General features: G+C 38.6%; 1 protein-coding gene across 7 annotated transcripts in view; it reads right to left on the bottom strand.

Moving 5' to 3' along the window:
- The window catches only part of KTN1 (kinectin 1), a 107,999-nt gene extending 88,523 nt beyond the window's left edge, over positions 1-19,476 (bottom strand). For 6 of the 7 annotated variants that reach the window (XM_045822464.1, XM_045822467.1, XM_045822468.1 and 3 more), the window contains exons 1-2: positions 19,347-19,466; positions 5,424-5,539 (exon numbers count right to left, since the gene is read on the bottom strand). The gene's annotated coding sequence lies outside the window, so the exon portion shown is untranslated. Of the gene's footprint in view, positions 1-5,423; positions 5,540-19,346 lie in introns of all 7 variants that reach the window. The other variant, XM_045822465.1, reaches the window with a different exon arrangement.
- Between the last annotated feature and the right edge of the window lie 855 nt (positions 19,477-20,331).

Here is a 20,331-nt window from a genome sequence, read left to right as displayed (position 1 = left end):
AAATCACACACATAAAAAAAGAATACAGACACTCATATAAATATAAGACCAAAACAACTAAGAGTTGAAGAAACTAAGTTGTGTGTGAGCATCCACCACACATATGCACATACACAAACATGCAGATATTAAAAACTAAATGGACTGATTATCATATACAGTTGAAGAATTACCAGAGAGATCTGATTAAAAACTGACACTTCAGCACAACAGAATATATTAAGGAAACATGAGAGAAAAATTAATAGATATGAAGGAGAGAATTAAATGGTTCAATTAAGTCAAATGGAAATCTGAGGAGAGAAAAGAACCATGAAAGATAATATCTGATGAGATAACAGCTGAGAATTTTCAAAAAATTGATGAAAGATACAAATCTTCTAATTCCAGAAGGGTGACAAAATCTGGACATAATAAATGAAAAGAAAAATACCTAAATTTATGTGTAGTAAAACTGTGTAACTCAAAAGATAACAATGCAGTTCTTAAAAGAAAACAGAAAAAATTACCTATAAAGGAATGAAATTACACTTACATATTACTCAGCAATAGAAGCCCAAAGATAATGGAATAAAATCTCCATAGAAACAATGACCATTAACACAAAATTCCAAAACCAGCTAAACATTGGAATATGCACTTTTCAGAAGCAAATAATGTCTGTCAGCTATGTGTAACAAACCTAATTGATAAGGTTAGCAAATAATAAAAAATACTTTATCTGAAATTTAATAATCTAGAATGTAGCTTTTGTAAATGAGGATTAGTTTTTCCAAACAGAATAGGACTGATTGATTGTATTATAAAACTCTTTTATTAGGGATTAGAGCTGACCTTTTTCCTAAGAAACTTCTCAAGAACCAAGGGGCAAAAATTCTAGCAAAGTATTTTCTCCTTCTGGCTTTCAATTACAGTGTTCAGAACTTCCAAGCACAAAGCCACATAAAATTAGGACAAAACTGCACGGTATTTTACAGTCAAGTACACAAACAACAGTAAAAGCCTTATTTTTTTCTAAAACTGTGCAATCTATTCTACTGTCTATATTTCAATTTCTACACTTCTACAGTCTACATTTTAATTTTTATTTTAATGTCAATCCACAAATTCTTACCTCTGCTTTTTAAGAGAAAGCAAAGAGTCTACACAAACAGCAAAACTGTGAATAGCAAAATCTTACATATACTCAAAACTCCAAGTACATACAAATGAAAGAATTAAAATAGGGCAACATACAAAATGGTAGTTACAAAACAGTCACAAGGAGTAAGGGACAGCACAGAAAATATAGTCAATAGTGTTGCAGTAGCTCTCAGTGGTACAAGGAGGGTACTTGAGTTATTGGGGGAACACTTTGTAACAAGGTATATGATTGTCAAGCCATGTGTTGTACACCTGAAAGTAATACAAAATAATATTGATTATAAACTGTAAGTGAAAAATAAGACAAAGAAACTACTTATGCATTTTCATTTTTATATTTTTCCTAGAGAATTACTTCTTAATAAATTGATTATTAACCCATAGTGCAGTTAAAGAATCTTCTTCCAGTTACAGAAATTGATTAAAGACTTAAATGTAAGACCAGAAACCATAAACTCCTGTAAGAAAAAGAAAAGTCAATTAGCTGTTTGACAATGGTCTTGGAGAGATGTTTTGCTTATGATGTGAAAAGTACAAGCAACAAAAATAAAAATCAGCAACGACTATATCAAACTAGAAAGTTTCTGCATGGCAAAACAAAAAAACCCAAAAAAGTGAAAAGGTAATTCACAGACTGAGAGAAAAATATTTGCAAAATACATATCAAGTAAGGCATTAGTATTCAAAATATATAAGGAAGGCACATAACTCAATAGTAAATAATAATAATAATCTGATTTAAAAAAGGGCAAAGGACTTCCAAAGGAAATACACAAATGGCCAACAGGTACGTGAAAAGGCGCTTGACATTGCCAATCATCAGGAAAATGCAAATCCAAACTACAAATATATATGACCTTACACCTCTCAGAACGGCTATTACCAAAAAGACAAGATGTAACAAGTACTGGCTGTGTGTGTGTGTGTGTGTGTGTGTGTGTGTGTGTGTGTGTGTGTGTGTGTGTGTACTGGCTACACATACGATATTTTGCCATGAAAAAGGAGATCCTACCATTTGCAACAACAAGGATGGTACTTGAGGGTATTGTACTTTGTGAAATAAATCAGAGAAAGACAAATACATACACTCTCACTTATAGGTGTAATCTAATATCCAAACTCACAGAGAGGAAACTGGTGGGCACAGGAGGATAGGGTGGGGGAGAATTGGTGAAGGTGGTCAAAGAGCACAAGCTTCCAGTTACAATATGAGTAAGTTCCACAGCTACTGTAGAAAACAGTAAGGAGGTTCCTCAAAAAAAAAAAAAAAAAGAAAATTGAACTACCATATAATCCAGCAATCCACTTCTGGGTATATATCCAATGGAAATGAAATCACTATCTCGAAAAGATATCTACACCCCCACTCCCACCCTGTTGAATTAAGCATTATTTATATGTACTTATAATAGCCAAGACATTGAAACAAAGTGTCTGTCAACAGACAAATAAAGAAAACATGATATATATATACACATATATATGAAAAATAGTCTATCCAGAAAAACTCCAGCCACTGTTAACATAACAAGAACCCTTTTCATGACATTCACATGACCTGGCAGCCAAGGAGAGTGGACTGGAATGTGCACACATGAACAATGACTTCAATCACTGTGGTAGTCAGTGGGAGCAGTAGACACCATTGAGTGAGCACGTGTACTGTGTCACTGTCACATTCAAAACCACTGAGCAAGTAGAACAACAAATCTGAATCACATTTTGTGTTAAGCTTGAACATTCCTTCACAGAAACTACTCAAACATTTCACAAGGTTTTTGGGGACACTGCAATGAGTGCAGCACAAATAAATGCTTCAAAGGTGGTCAAGCATCTACTGAAAGTGATCCACATTCCAGAAGGCCTGCAACAAGCAGAACCCCTGAAAATGTTGAACGTGTACAGGCTGGAAACAACAAAGATCAGCAACTGATACCTGCAAGACTAACTAGAAGCTGATGTGGGGATTCCAAAAATTACTATGTCTGAGATTTTGACACAGGATCTTGCCATGAAACGTGTCGTGGCAAAATTCATGCTGCAGCTTCTACTACCAAAGCAGAAGGAACATCATGATGTAATTACTAATGACTTGATTACTAATTACTAATTACTAATTGTAATTACTAATTACTAATGACTTGAGTCAAACCACTACTGATGAACCAGGTTTCTTCAAAAAAGTCATAACCAGAGATAGATCATGGGTGCCTACTTTGAAGGAGACTGAGGTGTCATTGTCCTATGTACAATGTTTTTTGTATCTTGTATCTTTTTTAATAAATGTCTCTATTTTTCATATTGTATGGCTGTATACTTTCTGGACTGACTACATACACATACATCATATTCTCTTTATATTCTTACATATACACACGCACACATAGGATATTTTGCCATGAAAAAGAAGATCCTGCCATTTGCAACAACAAGGATGGTACTTGAGGGTATTGTACCTAGTGAAATAAATCAGAGAAAGACAAATACATACACTCTCACTTATAGGTGTAATCTAATATCCAAACTCACAGAGAGGAGACTGGTGGGCAGAGGATAGGGTAGGGGAGAATTGGTGAAGGTGTCAAAGAGTACAAGCTTCCAGTTATAATATGAGTAAGTTCTGAGGATATCATGTACAGCATGGTCACTATAGTTAACATTACTGTACTATACAATTGAAATTTGTTAAGAATATTAAAGGTTCTCACCACAAAAGATAAAAAAATAAAAACAGTAAATATATGGGTTGATGAATGTGTTAACTCACCTTATTGTAGTAATCATTTTGCAATATATACCCATATCAAATCATCACACTGTACAACTTAAACTTACACAATTTTATATGTTAATTATATCTCAATAAAGCTGGAAAAAATAAAATAAAATATAGCCACAAGTAGAGGTCCCTACCCTATGGCCATCCTGCCCCGGAGACTGTGCTTAGAAACCATGTTTACACAATAACCTCAAGAGCCACATAAAAATAGGTACTACCTTTAACAGACAGTGCACAGATGCCATGATCCTACATTTCAAGATCCATGAAAAGCCTCTGCTTTCCCCACTATAGAAGATGCCTTCTATAGAAGAGTTTTAAAATAAAACAAGAGCTGTCATGTACTAAAAATAGCAGAAAATAGTTAAACTAAAATTTGTGAATTCAGCCCTGGCTGGTGTGGCTCAGTGGATTGAGTGCTGGCCTATGAACCAAAAGGTCACTGGTTCGATTCCCAGTCAAGGCACATCCTTGGGTTGCAGGCGAGGTCTCTAGTCTGGGGAGTATAGAAGGTAACCAACTGATGTATCTCTCACAAACCAGTGTTTCTCTCCCTCTCTTTCTCCTTCCCTCCCCTTCTCTCTAAATATAAATAAATAAAACCTTTCAAAAAATAAAAACAAATTGGTAAATTCATTGTGGGTAAATTTAGAAAGTGTCACTAACTAAAAAATATAAGAGCATCAGCCCCAACTGGTGTGGTTCAATTGGCTGGGTGCTGACCCACAAAGCAAAAGGTCACTGGATTGACTTCCAGTCAAGGCGCATACCTGGTTTGCCAGTTCAGTCCCTGGATGTAGGTTTTTTAAGTTTATTTTTAGGGAGATGGGAAAGGAGGAAGAAAGACATGGAGAGAAACATGGATGGGCTGCCTTACATGCCCCAGGACTTACACGTATAGTGTGATGATTTGATATAGGTATGTGCCCTGGGCGGGAATCAAACCAGCAAACTTTCACTTTGCAGGATGCCGCCCAACCAACTGAGCCGCACTGGTCAGAGCCTAATTCCACTCTTTGTTTTGTTTTGTTTTGTTTTGTTAATAAAAAGGCTTACTAAGTCAGGAACACCCAATATACACTGCAATGTCTGATTTGGGCAGAACACTTGATAAAACAGATAAGCTATACAAGGAGATAAGTACTAAACATGGCTGAACAGTAGTAGAAATCAGGGAATATTTAAAAGGCTAAATGATCACATCCCAGAGTTGCCCATTAATGGTTTACAAAGTATCTTAATCAGTATCAAATGACTCTGCTCTTTCCCTGACCTTACTAACATTTTAATCAGTTACCTGGATAAGACAAGCTTGCCACTTTATAATTTGTTGAACCCAAGGATATCTCAAAAGAGAACAAAGAACAAACCAACTAAATAATGCTTCATAAAATAAGATTTTTATTGTATCCTTTGCTGCCAGACCCTTTCAGTTCCATAACTGGAACAGCAGGAATTCCAATACAAAGGGATACTGTGTTACTTCCGTCTACAGACTTACCTCACTGATTCAGTTAACTGGTTTTCATCAAAGTGACTCTTGAAAAGTACTACTTTTCCAACAATGGCCTTTTCTGGGATTAGTGACTGTTCACACAAACACATAAAATAAATATCCTATAAAGAATGAAATTCAACATTATTTCAACCAAAGACACACTCAATTTATTCAATACAGTGGTTTCCACTTGAAATACATCATGTGTATTGAAGTACTACACACATCTGGATAAACCCAGAACATTTTGCTTTGTCAACATATGCCAAGCAAGAGGAATACAGAGCTATTATCACCTACTACTCTTCAGGTTTTTCTGCCTATGTTCTATTTCCACATTGCTTAAAGGACTTGTGTTTGGCTCTTATTCCCACAAAGGTGCCACATCTGTGCCACAATGTGACTTTTAAGTGCAGATTGAATGCAACATAACCCTCCAATAATGTTGAAATTGGTGAGGAAAATGGTAGAAAAAAAAGACTTTGCAAAGAATGACACCTCACCAACCATCACCAAGTTTTCTCCTCCTCCTTTGGCAAGTACAGTACACCTTCATTTTATCACATCACATGTTAACAGTGCATTTATTTACTTTCAAATTGTGTTTATACCTATACAAACCAGTCTTCATTGCTAGATTAGTATATCCCTATGTGTGAAAATTGGTTGGTTGGTATGGAATGCAGCATTAAGTTCCCATTAATATCAATGAAAATGACCCTGGCTGGCATAGCTCAGTGGAATGAGCGCGGGCTGCAAACCAAAGTGTCGCAGGTTCGATTCCCAGGCAGGGTACATGCCTGGGTTGCAGGCCATGGCCCCCCAGCAACTGCACATTGATGTTTCTCTCTCTCTTTCTCCTTCCCTTCCCTCTCTAAAAATAAATAAAATAAAATCTTTTTTAAAAATCTATGAAAATGTATTTTCATATAGCAGCTTTTCATGACTTAGAAGCAAGGTTTCAAGAATGAAACCAGCTATGGCTGGTCTGGCTCAGGGGATTGGAGCATCATTCCATAGACCAAAAGGTCACAGGTTTGATTCCCAGACAAGGCATATATATGCCCAGATTGCAGGAGGTCGTGGGGTTCGATCCCTGGTTGGGACACATATCCTGGTTGGGCACATGAGAGAAGGCAACCAATTAATGTTTCAGTTATTCATATTCTCTCTCTCTCTCTCCCCCCCCCTTTCCCTCCCTCGAAGAATTTCAAAAAATGTTCACAGTGGGTAAAAAAAAAACATTTTTAACAATGAATTCAAGTCAGTGAACAAATGCTAGGTACATTTAATCCCCAAGTTTTAGACAAGTGACAGAGTTCAGATAGCAGGGGATACCAGTCCACCTCAAAAAAGAACAATGTCTTCAGCCCCAACTGGACAGATTTGAGCAAAAGGAGGGAACAGATCACTGAACTAGAATACTCAGGATACATTCAGCTGAACTTCAACTAAAAAAATAAAGATTATAACAGGTAAAAATAAAGAATTTCAATAAGGATGCTTCTATTTCAAATACTTTAAATGATAGATGAAACATGAAAGATTGTCAGGAAGACATGGCTAAACTCAAAACAAAGATAAACATCTCCCTGAGACAGAAAAAATAAAAATTCCAAACAGTAACCCATACCTAAGATGGAGTATAGGAAAAAAAGAAGGGGGGGCAGATAAGATAGCTGGATAATGGTTCTACAGCAAGCAAAGGTCATAGTCCTGCAGGTAACAGCAACAGAACAAAACCAGGTTTGACACCAAGGGGTGGGGATGAGAATAAAATTTGCAGCTTGGGGAGGCGGGGGGAAGGAGAAAGTTGGGATGAGGAGAGGAGAGGAAGGAGGAAAGATGTACAAAAAATAATTAGGCTGCAAATCTACTACCTAGAACTATAGCTTTATAGAAGCTGAGCCTGGAGAAGAAAACATCTAGTCCAACAGCAAATTTAAAGTTAACAATTATTCCTGAATATCACATATCAAGCCAGCATTCATACTTCCCCAACTGTTTTTGTAAATATTTTTTCAGTTATTCTGTTGATTTATTTATTTCTTGTCTCCTTTCATACATCATCCCTGTTCTCTCTTATTATTTGGTTTCTTACAATTCTTAGAATTCTGGGTTGGAAAACCCAGGTAGTTGGGTCCTCTGGAGATTCCAAGTATGAATTTTGTTGATGGCATCCCCACAGTATTAAATAAGTTTGTTGTCTTTTCAATTTCCTATGAATTGGTAAATTTAAAGGCCAGATCAGATTCAGGATTATAACTTTAATGCAAGACTACCAACATAGGTCTATCAAAAGAGAATAAAAGAGAAGATAAAAGAAAAATATGCAAAAAGCTAAAAATTTTCCAAAATTGAAGATCTGATTCCTCAGATTAAATGTAATTACACCAAGTACTAGCTGGATACACAGTTTGCCCACACAGTGCGCTGTGGTAAAACTGCAAAATGCCCAGTACAAAAAGATACTACTTTGTGGCAGTAACTAAAACTAGTAACTCAAAGAATTATTTTTTAAAATCTACTAAATTCACACGTTAGCCCATTAAAAAATGAAATGCTATACAGCAGAACTTTGGAGAAAACAGTATCATAAAAAGGAAGATAACTCCAGAGGAAAAGCTGTGCAAGACCACATAAAACTTCCAAAGACTGCATGCAAGAATATCTTACAACCTTGAGTTAAGAAAGGATTTCTTAAGACACAAAGCACAAATCATAAAAGGAAAATAATGATAAATTCAACTAACTTTAAAACATTTAACTTTTATTAACAGAGATACCATACGAAAGCAAGACAAGCCACAAAGTGAAAGACATTTGTGATACATAATCAGCAAAGAATCAGTATTCAGAACATTTGAAGAAATATAAATCAAAAAGAAAAACCCAACAGAAAAATAAACAGCCATTCCAGAGAAAAGGGAACAAAGATGGCCAGCAAATATTTGAAAAGATGTTTCCTCTCCCTAAGCAGAAATGCAAAACTTACAAGATATCAATTCATACCTAATAGGCTGTCTGACTTTAGTATCTGCCAATATCAAGCACAGGCAAGAATGTGGAGCCTTCATACATATATATTAATAAGAGGAATAAACTAATACAATACACTGGAAAATAATATGGCAACAGTAGTAGGGCTGGAAATGTACCTCTCCTACAATTCAGTAATTGTACTCCTGTCTAGATATAATATCCAAAACAATTTATTCAAACTGCAAATCTCAGCTCATTAGTAGATAGAAAAAACCAACTTTGCTAAGGGATAGCAAACCCTTAGCAGTGTTTGATTAACAGCTTTGTTCTTAATGAAATGAACTAGCATCACAGATTTTTTTGCCCAAGAAACTTGTTATATAAACTTGTTATATATATGATAATGTACTAAGTCTCATAATGCAAAATTTCTTTTTTACTGCAATTGATTACAAAAGTTTTTAAAAACTCTACACTAAAAACATGGATGGGTGTAAGTACACCAATAGACCTATGCAAGGTGTTCATAGCAACATTGTTTACAACAGCAAAAGAAAACCAGAAACTATCTAAATGCCTACTGTCAGTCTTTTAAAAGAAAAAGGTAAGCAATTCAGCCAGCAAAATCAAGTTTATTCAAGAACAGCAGAGAAATTGCAATTCGGGACAAGCAAGCTATGGCAAACCACAGGCAAGTCCAGAAAATGCAAGGAACATTCTTTCATAGAGGAAAGGAGGAAGCTGTGAGGGGCTCTTTTGAACAAGAGTTCATTGGAGAAGATTAGGGGTTCAGAGTTATGACAGCTTCTCACAGGTTAGGCCATTGCTGGGGAAAGAGAAAAGTCTTCCTTCTTCTTGCTGGGGTATGTAAAGTAAGTTTCAATGAGTAGTACATGTGTGAGAGCACTCTCTTCATTGTTTCCCAACTCCAATTTGGATTAATTTCACACAATCAACAGGTAATAAATAAACTGAAAAATATTCATACAATGAAAGTTTATACATCAGTGAACATGCGTGAATTATAACTACACACAACATGATGAAAGAATATCAAAACCATAAAGTTGAGGGAAGAAAGGAAGTTGCAAACAAACTCATATAGAAGGATCCCATTTACAGAGTTCAAAAACAAAAAAAAAAGTAATTTAGAAATACAAATAGATGTGGCAAAACTTTTTTAAAAAACAAATGTAATGAAGACAGTAGTTACCTCTGGCAGGGAAGAGCATATAAAGAAATGAAAAGTTAGGACAATGTTCTTGAACTGGGTATTAGGTATAAGACTATTCATTGTGCCTTTATTCTTTACCTTATACATATTTTATAAGTATTATTTCAAATGTACTTTAAAGAAAAAATTTTTAGCACTTCCGGCAAGATGGAGGCATAGGTGGACACATCGTACCTCCACGCACAACCAAGATTAGAACAACAACAATTTAGAGGCAGAATAACACCCACAAATGACAGAGAATTTATCTGAATGGAAGTCAGACAGCCAAGCAGTTGAAGTAGACCCATTCACCCAGACCAGTAGGAAGGGCAGAGAGGAGCAGCCGGGTGCAGAGCGGGGTGCAGCAAATAGGGAGAACTGGGCACATAAGGCAACCAGGAGCACGTAAGGCATCCAGGGAGCACAAAATCGCAGCAGGTGGACCCTGAGTATGCAAGCAGCAGCTGGCGGACCCAGTGAGGCCGCGATTGTGGACCAGGGCAGAGCGCGCAACCCAGGATCCCAGGGAAGGGACTGAAGTCCCACAGAGAACGGAGCTACCGCCATTGTTCCCACCCGCCCCCGCCCCCACATACAATGTCACAATCTAGCAACTGGGGTGCCCAGCCCCAGTGAACACCTAAGGCTCCGCCCCTCACCATAACAGGAGCAACCAGACCAAAAAAAAAAAAAAAGAGAGAGAGAGAGAGAGAGAAAGACATGTCTCAAACAGAAGAACAGATCAATGCCCCAGGACTAATCCTTTTGAGCAACTGAGAGACAGCCAACCTATCAGATGCACAGTTCAAAACACTGGTGATCAGGAAGCTCACAGAATTGGTTGATTTTGGGCACAAATTACATGAAAAAAATGCAGGTTACCATAAAAGAGATGAAGGAAGATGCACGGAGAACCAATAGTGATGGGAAGGAAACTGGGACTCAAAACAATAGAGTGGACCAGGAGGAAGAAAAAAGCCACCGAACTGGAAAGAATGGAGAAATAAGAATTAAAAAATCGAGGAGAAGCTTAGGAACCTCCAGGACATCTTTAAACGTTCCAATATCCAAATTATAGGGGTACCAGAAGGGGAAGAGGAAAAGCAACAGATTGAACACGTATTTGAACAAATAATAAAGGAGAACTTCCCCATTCTGGCAAAGGAAATAGGCTTCCAGGAAATCCAGGAAGCTCAGAGAGCCTCAAAGAAGTTGGACCCAAGAAGAGACACACCAAGGCACATCATAATTACATTAGCCAAGGTGAAAATGAAGGAGAGAATCCTAGAAGCAGCAAGAGATAAGGGGACAGTCACCTACAAAGGAGTTCCCATCAGACTGTCAGCAAAGAGACCTTACCGGCAAGAAGGGGCTGGAAAGAAGTATTCCAAGTCATGAAAGACAAGGACCTATATCCCAGATTACTCTATCCAGCAAAGCTTTCATTTAAAATGGAAGGGCAGATAAAGTGCTTCTCAGATAAGGTCAAGTTAAAGGAGTTCATCATCACCAAGCCCTTATTTTATGAAATGTTAAAGGGATTTATCTAAGAAAAGAAGATAAAGAAAAGACATGTATAGTAAAAGGACAGCAAACTCACAATTATTAACAACCACATCTAAAGCAAAACCAAAAGAAACTAAGCAAACAACTAGAACAGGAACAGAACCACAGAAATGGAGATCACATGGAGGGTTAGCAACAGGGGAGTGGGAGGAGGAGAGAGGAGGAAAAGGTACAGAGAATAAGTAGCATAGATTGTAGGTTGAAAAATAGATAGGGGGAGGGTAAGAATAGTATGGGAAATGTAGAAGCTAAAGAACTTATAAGTATGACACATGGACATGACTAAAGGGGGGGATGTGGGTGGGAGAGGGTGTACAGGGTGGAGGGGAGTGAAGGGGGAAAATGGGACAACTGTAATAGCATAATAATAAAATATATTTTTTAAAAAATTTTAGAATGCTGAAGGAAAGGTAAACAGGTATTTGGAACACAGGTATTCATTTTATATTTAATCTTTAAACTGTACAGACACATCCTATATGCTATTGTACACTTGAATCATTCAAAATTCATTTTAATGTTCAACAAAAAGATAAGTAGGAAGAGGTAAATGTAAATTAAAAAGACAAGCAAACAGGCATATAGTTCCCTGCCTCTTAAATTTACATAATTACAATTATGAACAGTGCCAAATACCTCAAGAAAGTTGTACTTTGGAATAACCCCTCCCCCCCAAAATTAAAAGCAAATGTTTTAAAATAAGAAACTACTAAAATTTTACAGAAAACACTCAGGGCTTTCTTGACTTAACACAACCCTTAAGAAAAACCTTAAGAAATCAGACATAGTATCCAAGAGTAATCACTAAAATTTCTCTTTACACCAATAGTATGTTACTTTTAAATGCTGCTGGGACTTTTTGCTTAAATTAAGGTTACACAGAACTAAAAGTATATGGAATATGATTCCCTAATTATGTCAGGTAAATAATGCTAGAAGAGTAGACAAGAATTCAGCCTTTCTCATTTTACAACTAATTTGTATTTATAAACTATTTCTTTTCTCCCCTTCTCCCAACAGACAAGGTAATTACACGTACTTCCAGGGCTAATCTTAAGTATATTTTACTTGAAAACTGCTCCAAAAATGTCAAGCTCAGAAATATGTACTTTGTTACATTAAATTATATTCTAATTTTACATCCCCCCCCCAAAAAAAAATAACTAGGGAGCAAAAGAACTAGGCCACTTTAACAAAGGATCCAATTTAAACTTAAAATCACAATTAACATCTAAGTAAAAGTGGAAGCCATTTAAGAAATTATTCCCAATCATCAAAGTGTGCCAACCACAAAGATTAATACACCACAATACCTGAAAATGTACTCTAAAGTAAGAATATGAAATGACATGACCAGCTTGAGAAATCAGGAATCACGACATTCAGCCAACCTCAGACATCCAGATTATGAAAACTATGTAAAATAATCATGAAGAATGTTTCAAAGGAACATGACTTCCCAATAAACAAAGGATGTATAGGTCATAAGCACACAAATGAATTCAACCTGTGTGTGCATATATTAAAGACTGATGGAAACATTTTATATGTTCAGCAACATAGTATTCAGAACATTGGGGAGCTTTCAGTGTCCATCTTTGCTTGTTCAGATTTATCTCAAACATAATTAGATCTAAACACACGCGATCACTGAATTATTTACGTACATATTTCACTCAGAACACTTACATTATTAATCAACAAGATTAACTGGTACTAATCACAGAAATATTTTTGCTGAAATTCACATATTAAATTTTGTTTTACATTCCACTTTCAGTAATAAACTTGAAATACTTATTCTTGAAATCTCACTTTACATGTCATTCCATATAAATCACCTAGACATGCTAACGGAGGAGGAGGATGGCACAAATGACAAGTAAAGCAGAAGGCGCACTGAGCCCTATTTTCAAACAGCGGGCAATTCACTATTCATCAAATTCAGCACGACCTAAGTGCCAGAAATATAGTTCACAGTGATGAACGAAATTCCCGCCTCACAGTGCTAATATTCTTTATAGGTAAGACATAGAGCAAGCATACAAATAAAGAGGCATATATAATAATGTTAGGTAGTGATCCATAGTGCAATGAAGAAAAATAAGGCTAAGACAAAAAACAGAGAGGACATGCTTTTTAAGTAGGGTGAACTGGGTTGGCCTTTCTCAGACAGCCACTAAGCAATGTCTAAAAGATCACCGGGCAGTAACCCATATTGCATATACACAAGGACTGAGACTGAAAAAATTACTTCTTGGAAACTGAAAGAATCATAGCCTACCTATTGCTTACTATATAAAACATTTTATAGTATTTGATTTTAAGTGGCTTTTACCATTTTCTCCATTTGGAAAATTTGAAGTCTTCAAAAGTGTGTCGGAGCCCTGGCTGGCGTAGCTCAGTGGATTGAGCACGGTCTGGGAACCAAAGGGTCCCAGGTTCAATTCCCAGCCAGGGTACATTCCTGGGTTGCAAGCCATAACCACCAGCAACCGCACATTGATGTTTCTCTCTCTCTCTCTCTCTCTCTATCTCCCTTCCCTCTCTAAAAATAAATAAATACAATCTTTAAAAAAAAAAAAAAAGTGTGTCGGGGTGGGGGGGGATGTTAATAACCTTAATGTAGCTTTCCAGCCCCTAACATCAGGTAACTGTACATGGACAGTGTTTATTTTTTCAGAAAGCATTCTTACAAAATAGCTCAATGGGTGAAAAGGAGCTCTAGAGAATTTGAACTACCTCAGTTCAAATTCAGATTCTTCCTCTTAATTACTCTACCCCTTGAACAAATTACTTAGCCTGCCTCGCTAGTTTCCACCAAAAGTACCTATCTCATAAGGCTGAATTAAATGATACTGTAAAGTATTTACAGAGCCTTGCAGCAAATAAGCATTCTATTAGCTATCACTTATGCAGCAGCTACTAAGATAACATAAGCAAGGCAAATGAGTCTCAGGCCCGTTAAGTAAGATAGGTGGTTTACACAATAGTAGATGGTAATAACTAGCAAAGCCAAATTCAAACCCAAGCTCTTTAGACTCCTTAGCACCCATGCTCTTTTCACTACATCACACGTTCTATAATGGAAGAACTGAGCAGTAAGAAACTTGCATAAAAACCTTAGAGTTAATAAGATCTAAGACCTTAGGTCTCCTAACTAATGACTTCCAACTTATTATGCCATATCAGACTGTTCCCTTGACAATTTAAATGACTCATGTGCAAGAATAAATAATAACTGCCCCACATTTTCCAGTGAACATGTAACAGAACATCAGGTCTCTTGATAATGTATATGAAAATCATAAATTCTGATAATTATAGATCTTACTCAGAGTAAAAATAAAGAAATGTAGATAAATGACATTCTCCTCTAGTAACGATAGGCAGCTGGGAACTTAAGGCCCCTACAAAACTTATTTAACATGGAAGCCATTTAAAGGACCTCTCACTGAATTTTCCCCTTGGTAAAAATACATGGAATAGTGTCTACAGAAAGCTGATGATTCTGGCTAGTAGTCTCCTATGTACTTTTATTCCTATAAATCCATTAAATATGAGAATATGAAGATGAAAGCTGTTATTGTTATGAAAATTTAGTTGAATCCTACTAAAGGCCTTAATGAAGTAATGGAAAAATCTAGAACAACTTTGAACTTGGAAAGTTTCCAGTGCCTACATTTTGATTCCACTGTAAAGAAACCAATAGTAATCATCAGCAATGTTTTTAGGGTATTATTTACAGAAAAAAGATCAGTCCACCCACCCCCCACCAAGACAAGAGACTGATCCACATAATAAAACAGATAAGTGTTTTCAATTAAAATAAAACACTTAAGGTGTGCAGATATTTTCAGTTCTTGATTTAATCAACTTTTCCAATTACCTAACCAATGGTCCTAATCACATGGGCCTGGCAAAGTCTCCACCACACTCTAACATCACTCCTTCCACCGAGGGCTCCAGCGCCACTTTTCTTCTTCTCTCTCACTGTTCCTACAAAAGGAGCAAACTACATGTGTCTAAGAATGAGATATCCACCACAGTAAGGAACTGCAGGGTAAGGATTTCATTCATTTGTCATTAATAAGCCTTTATTGAGCACATAGTATGTGCCAACCATTGTCCTAAACCCTCAATAAACAACAGACAAAAAGCCCTGGCCTCAGAGAGATTACAGTATAGTGTGAGTCTGGGGGCAGAGAAAAGAAACAATAAATACAATCAACACAGAATTTATATTGTTTGTTAGAAGGTGACAGGTGCCATGGAAAAACCAAGTATGGTACAGATTGTAAGTAGGGGAGTGCAGCTTGAAATAAAACAGTAAAGTAAGACAGACCTTTTGAAAAACATTTCAAAAGCAAAGATTTGAAGGAGACATGAGAGTCAGCCATGCAAACATCTTAAGGAAAATGATCTAAGGAGGGGCAACAACCAATGTCAAGGCCCTAGACAGCCACTGGGGGCTGAAGGAAAATAAGCAGGGGAACAGAGTAGCTGCTAAATAGAGAGGTGAAGGGTAATGGGGAAAGTAGGAGTACCCAACTTTTGGAAGGCCTTGTAGGTCATAAGGACTTCGACTTTTACTCAGCATATGGAAAGTCACTGCAGGGTTTTGAAGAGACAAGTGATATGATCTGGTTGCTATGCTGAAAAAGACTGTAGGGAGAGAAGCAGTAAGACCAGTTAGGAGACTCACTGCAGAAATCTAAGCAAGAGATAAGAATGGCTTGGTCCAGCCTAGCGAGCAGTGGAGGTGGTAAGAAGTGATTTAATTCTGGATATATTTTCAAGATGATACAGAGTCAAGAATGCCAAGTGAGAAAGAGATAAGTCAGGGATGACTCAAACAGGTTTTTTGCCTGAATGTTGGATGGAGAGGCCATCAAATGAGACAAATTAGCCTGTATCTAAGGCAGGTTTAAAGAGGAATGTAGAAGTTTAGCTTGAGTTGACTACCTAACATCCAAGTGGAAAGGTGGGGTGCAGCAGGAAAGTTTGGACTGGAGATATAAACATGACAGCCATCAGCATATAGGTATTTAAAGCCATGACAAGGGATGAGATCACCAGGGACATATAAAAAGAAAAGTGAACCAAGGACTAAACACTCCAACCTCAAGAGTAGAAGACAAATCATAAAGACAGTATAAGCAAAGCAATTCGTAAGAAGAGAAATCCAAAAAGCAGTATCTTGAAAGGAGGGGCGTATAAACAGTTTCACTTAGTATAAAAATCGCTTTGCTGAAACAAGATTTAACTTCAAGTTAAAAGTTCTTAATCAGCCAGTAATAGTTGAGGTGATATGTAAAATAACTAAATTATAACTTTTTAAAAAAAAGAGTTGAACATTTCTTACAGAGTTCCTAGGAATACTGTATTTCCCTCTGGAGTCTCTACTAAAAGTATTCTTAGTATTAAAAGTATATTTTGCCTATTTTATCTTTTTAACAGAAAACCAATTAAAAAGCTGTATCATTAAAAAGCCTGAATGTTCACACTGCCATCTTTCTCAAAGACTGAAAAAACATTTAAGCACCAATTCAAAAGCCTGGCATGCAAACAGTTACAAACTGTCACTACTTTGCCTTTTCAAGAGCTCAGATACAAAGGCTAAATTAATCAAGCTCCTTAGTTCATGGCACTTAAGGTTTTTCCCCTTAGTTTAAGGCACTGCTTATAGGACAAATAGCTTATATTCTTATCTACACCAACATTCTTACTGTGATTTGCACATACACTTCATTTTTAAGATCATAACACCCAAAGTCATGTTCACAAAACTGAAAGGATGTAATGAAACTCCAATCTATTAATGCATAAGTGTGATCATCAATGTCATTTCTAAAGAAACAGCTACTTGCTTCTAGCCTCTACATATACTCTGAGTTTATTTTCAAAAAAACAGTTTACACAGAACCAGTTTATAAAACGTTATCCTCCAATATTTCAGTGTTTTTTAAAGCATGGTCTCACTATATTACCTTATATCATATTAGATCAGATTCCTAGGAAACCCAAACCTTCCTGAAGCAAGCAAGATTAACTTTTATTAAAAGTTAAATTTTTTTACAAAGTCCTGCGAAATATTTTAGGCTAAAATTTCCTTTGCTATAAGAAATAATATACATGAGATTAAAAATATATCTTCAATATATTTCAAGTAAAATTCAAGAATTTACTGATAGTAACAACTCTAAAACACGTCCTTTAGAAGTTAAGCCTCAAAAAAAAAAAATCCTTCATTTAAGTCCTTTAGAAACGCCATAGACTGTTATTTACCATCTAATTACTGAAATGTTCTCCCCACTAAAAAGTTTAAAGCCTATAAACTAGAAGGAGGCTTGGGGTGAAAGACCCAAGAAAACACATCAAGCAGGAAACACTGCTGATATTAAGGGAAGATACAAGAAAAATTAAATTGGAAACAAAATCATGTATTAATGGCTCTTCATAACCCTGAATCATCAAGGTTAAATAATACTCAATATCCTTTATAATTTTAAAGTGCTTAATACATTTAAGAAAATTTTTCATTAGGCTTTTTTATATTTTAAGTTTCAGTATGAGCCCCAGAAAAGTAAATTAGAACAAGTCATTCTCTAAGCTCACGTGATGGAGTAGTACTGCTATCACTGTCCACGCTACCAAATTGGAAAGGAGATTTCTAATTTAACCTGGGGGAGGGAGTGATAAATGAATTTATCCTAGTACCTACACACAGTAAGTCCAGCTATTTCTTGCTAAATCCTTGAACTAAAGGGGTTGGGTGGAGCCTTTTTTTCCGTCAGAGAACACAATATGAAAATCTATACTAAGGCATGTAGACCCAAAATTCAGATCAACTAAAGAATGCTCCAGTGTCATTCTTGGGAGGATCATTCCAGTTTCATCAACAACACCTTAGCCAAACTGGAGAGTGTTGCGAAGTGCCTACTAGGTGACAGGTAGGGAGAAAAGGTGCAATGTTATTAGCCAGAACTCAAACTCTAGGTCAATTTCCACACAATTCAGAGTGTTTAGTCCGCCCCAAGGTGTTTATCTGTAGCAGGCTACGGGTGTCTACACTTTTCAAAGGATCTTAAAGAACTCACAACTTAGAAGTTAACTTCAACTATTAAGGCAGTGCTTGCTAAGGAATCCTTTTCTGGTATAGGCCCAACTACGAATTTAGACTCCTCCTTCCTCCTAGAAATAACGTCTAAGATTAAACAGCCCAGTCTTTAACCTAATCAAGGGCAGCTGGACGAGGTCAAGATGCCGCTAACCGCTTCTAGGGAAGCCGGTCTCTAGTGCAAACATGCTTCTTCACGACCAACGTGCGGGGCTGCAGAGCCCACACCAGGTGTCTGATTACCGAAAGCCTTTTCTAGACTGCCAGCTTGGTTTTCTCCCTAAGTCCCCAACGCCAAAAATCTCATTGTTGGAAACTGAAGGGGGAGGGGGAATCAGTAAGGAAGACACACCCCTCAGGGAGAGGAAGGGATAACTTCCCCCGTCTCGAGGGCGGTCCACCTATTTTCCAAACTCTCCCTTCATGCTGCTTTCCCGTCCCCAACCGCCCCCAACCTAGAACCGGGGGCACGTACAGTGCGAAGGGACGGGGCAATAGGAAGGGGGCGAGAGCAGGTTGGCTAAGTATCAGGGGAAGCGGCGAGGACTGGAATTCCAGCATGGCGTAAGCATGGCCCAGCTCCGGCCGAGGGACGCCGCCGGAGACGCGCTCCCTCCATCCACCAGGCGAAGAGGCAGTAATCCGTCTTCCCTCCCGGGGGCCCTTAGGCCCGGCTAAAAATAGGCGCCTCGGTCACCCCAGGGCCCTCTTCCGCCGACCTCGCCCTCGGGAGATGTCCCCGGGGGAGTCCTCTACCGCGCTCCGAGGCGCCGCGGCAAGGCTGGGGTCGGGCCCTGGGCGGCCCAGGGAGGCCGAGCGACCCTTGGAGCCCGCCCGCCCCGGAGTCCCTTCCGGAGCAGGAATCCAGTGGTACAGACAGAGCGCCCGCGGCCTATCCCGCGGGCGGTGTCCGGGCCCCGCGGCCGCGCCCCCCAACCGGTGCTGCCCTCCGGCCCGCCCTGGGACCCCGCGGTCGGAGCCTCGCCTGCCCGGCGGTCCCTGGGGCCAGCGCCCGGGGCCGACGCGGCGGGGTTTCCCTTACCCTGCGCGACGGGGAAAGGAGATGGGGCAGACACAACGGCACACGCACTTCTGCCCGAGCCACCCGCTCCGAGGCACCGCCGCCGCCGCAGTTACTCAGGTGCCGTCGCGCCGCCCGGCACGGGGCGGGGCGGCCCCGGCACGTCCTGGCGTCTGGGCCGGCGGAGCCCGGAGACCAGCCCCTTAAAGAGACAGGCGCCCTCAGCCTTGACTTCTGCGCACTCTGGTTTGTCCCCGCGTCCGCCTGGCCGGGGATTCTGGAGTTTTCCTCCCAAGATAACGTTGGGCACCTAAGTGGTGTGGGAGCTTCGGAGTTGGAGGCTCTGCGGAACTCCATTCATTAGGATCTCTATATCTCTTCTCTTATCTTCTCTCCTCTTTTCTCTTCTCTTCCCTCTCCTGTCTCTCTTCTTTCTTACCCCCAAACTGATTTCGTCTTGCACCTCCCTCCTGCCGAAACACCACCTGGCCCTCCACACTGGATGAGGTGTGTGTGTGTACATATATATATATACACCTTAAGCAAACGGTATTCCATTTCACCCTGTCCCAGATTCTTCCCCAGAAATCACTGGAAAACGAACCATTTCGTTCCTCCGTCTCCAGAGTTTCTCTCTGAATTCTCCTTCAGGCGACTGTAGCTTCAAACAGAGAGAAAAATTAAAAACCGACCCAAATAAATTGTGTGCAAATATGAAGCTGTGTGTGTCTGCCAGCTGGTGGGCATTCATTAAGCCGGAATAAATTACTAGAAGCTGCAGCAGAAAGGACAGGTTGGCCAGAATCCCTGCTTATAAGTTTGCTCTTCACTAAAAGGTTGGCAGTGGTCTTTGGTCCACTGGCAAATAAGATGTGTTGCTTATCATTACTTATTACTTATCAATTTCGCGCAGAATTCCTGGCACTGCCAAGAACATATACAAAACATGACAAGTTCTCCTCAAAATTTATGACAGCTCAAAATGATTCCAATGCATTGAGGGTGT

Source organism: Phyllostomus hastatus, unplaced genomic scaffold (assembly GCF_019186645.2).
Source record: "Phyllostomus hastatus isolate PE091 unplaced genomic scaffold, TTU_PhHast_1.1 phas_scaffold_501, whole genome shotgun sequence".
NCBI lineage: Eukaryota > Metazoa > Chordata > Mammalia > Chiroptera > Phyllostomidae > Phyllostomus > Phyllostomus hastatus.
Note: the sequence above shows the minus strand (reverse complement) of the source record. Positions and strands in the feature narration are given on the sequence as shown.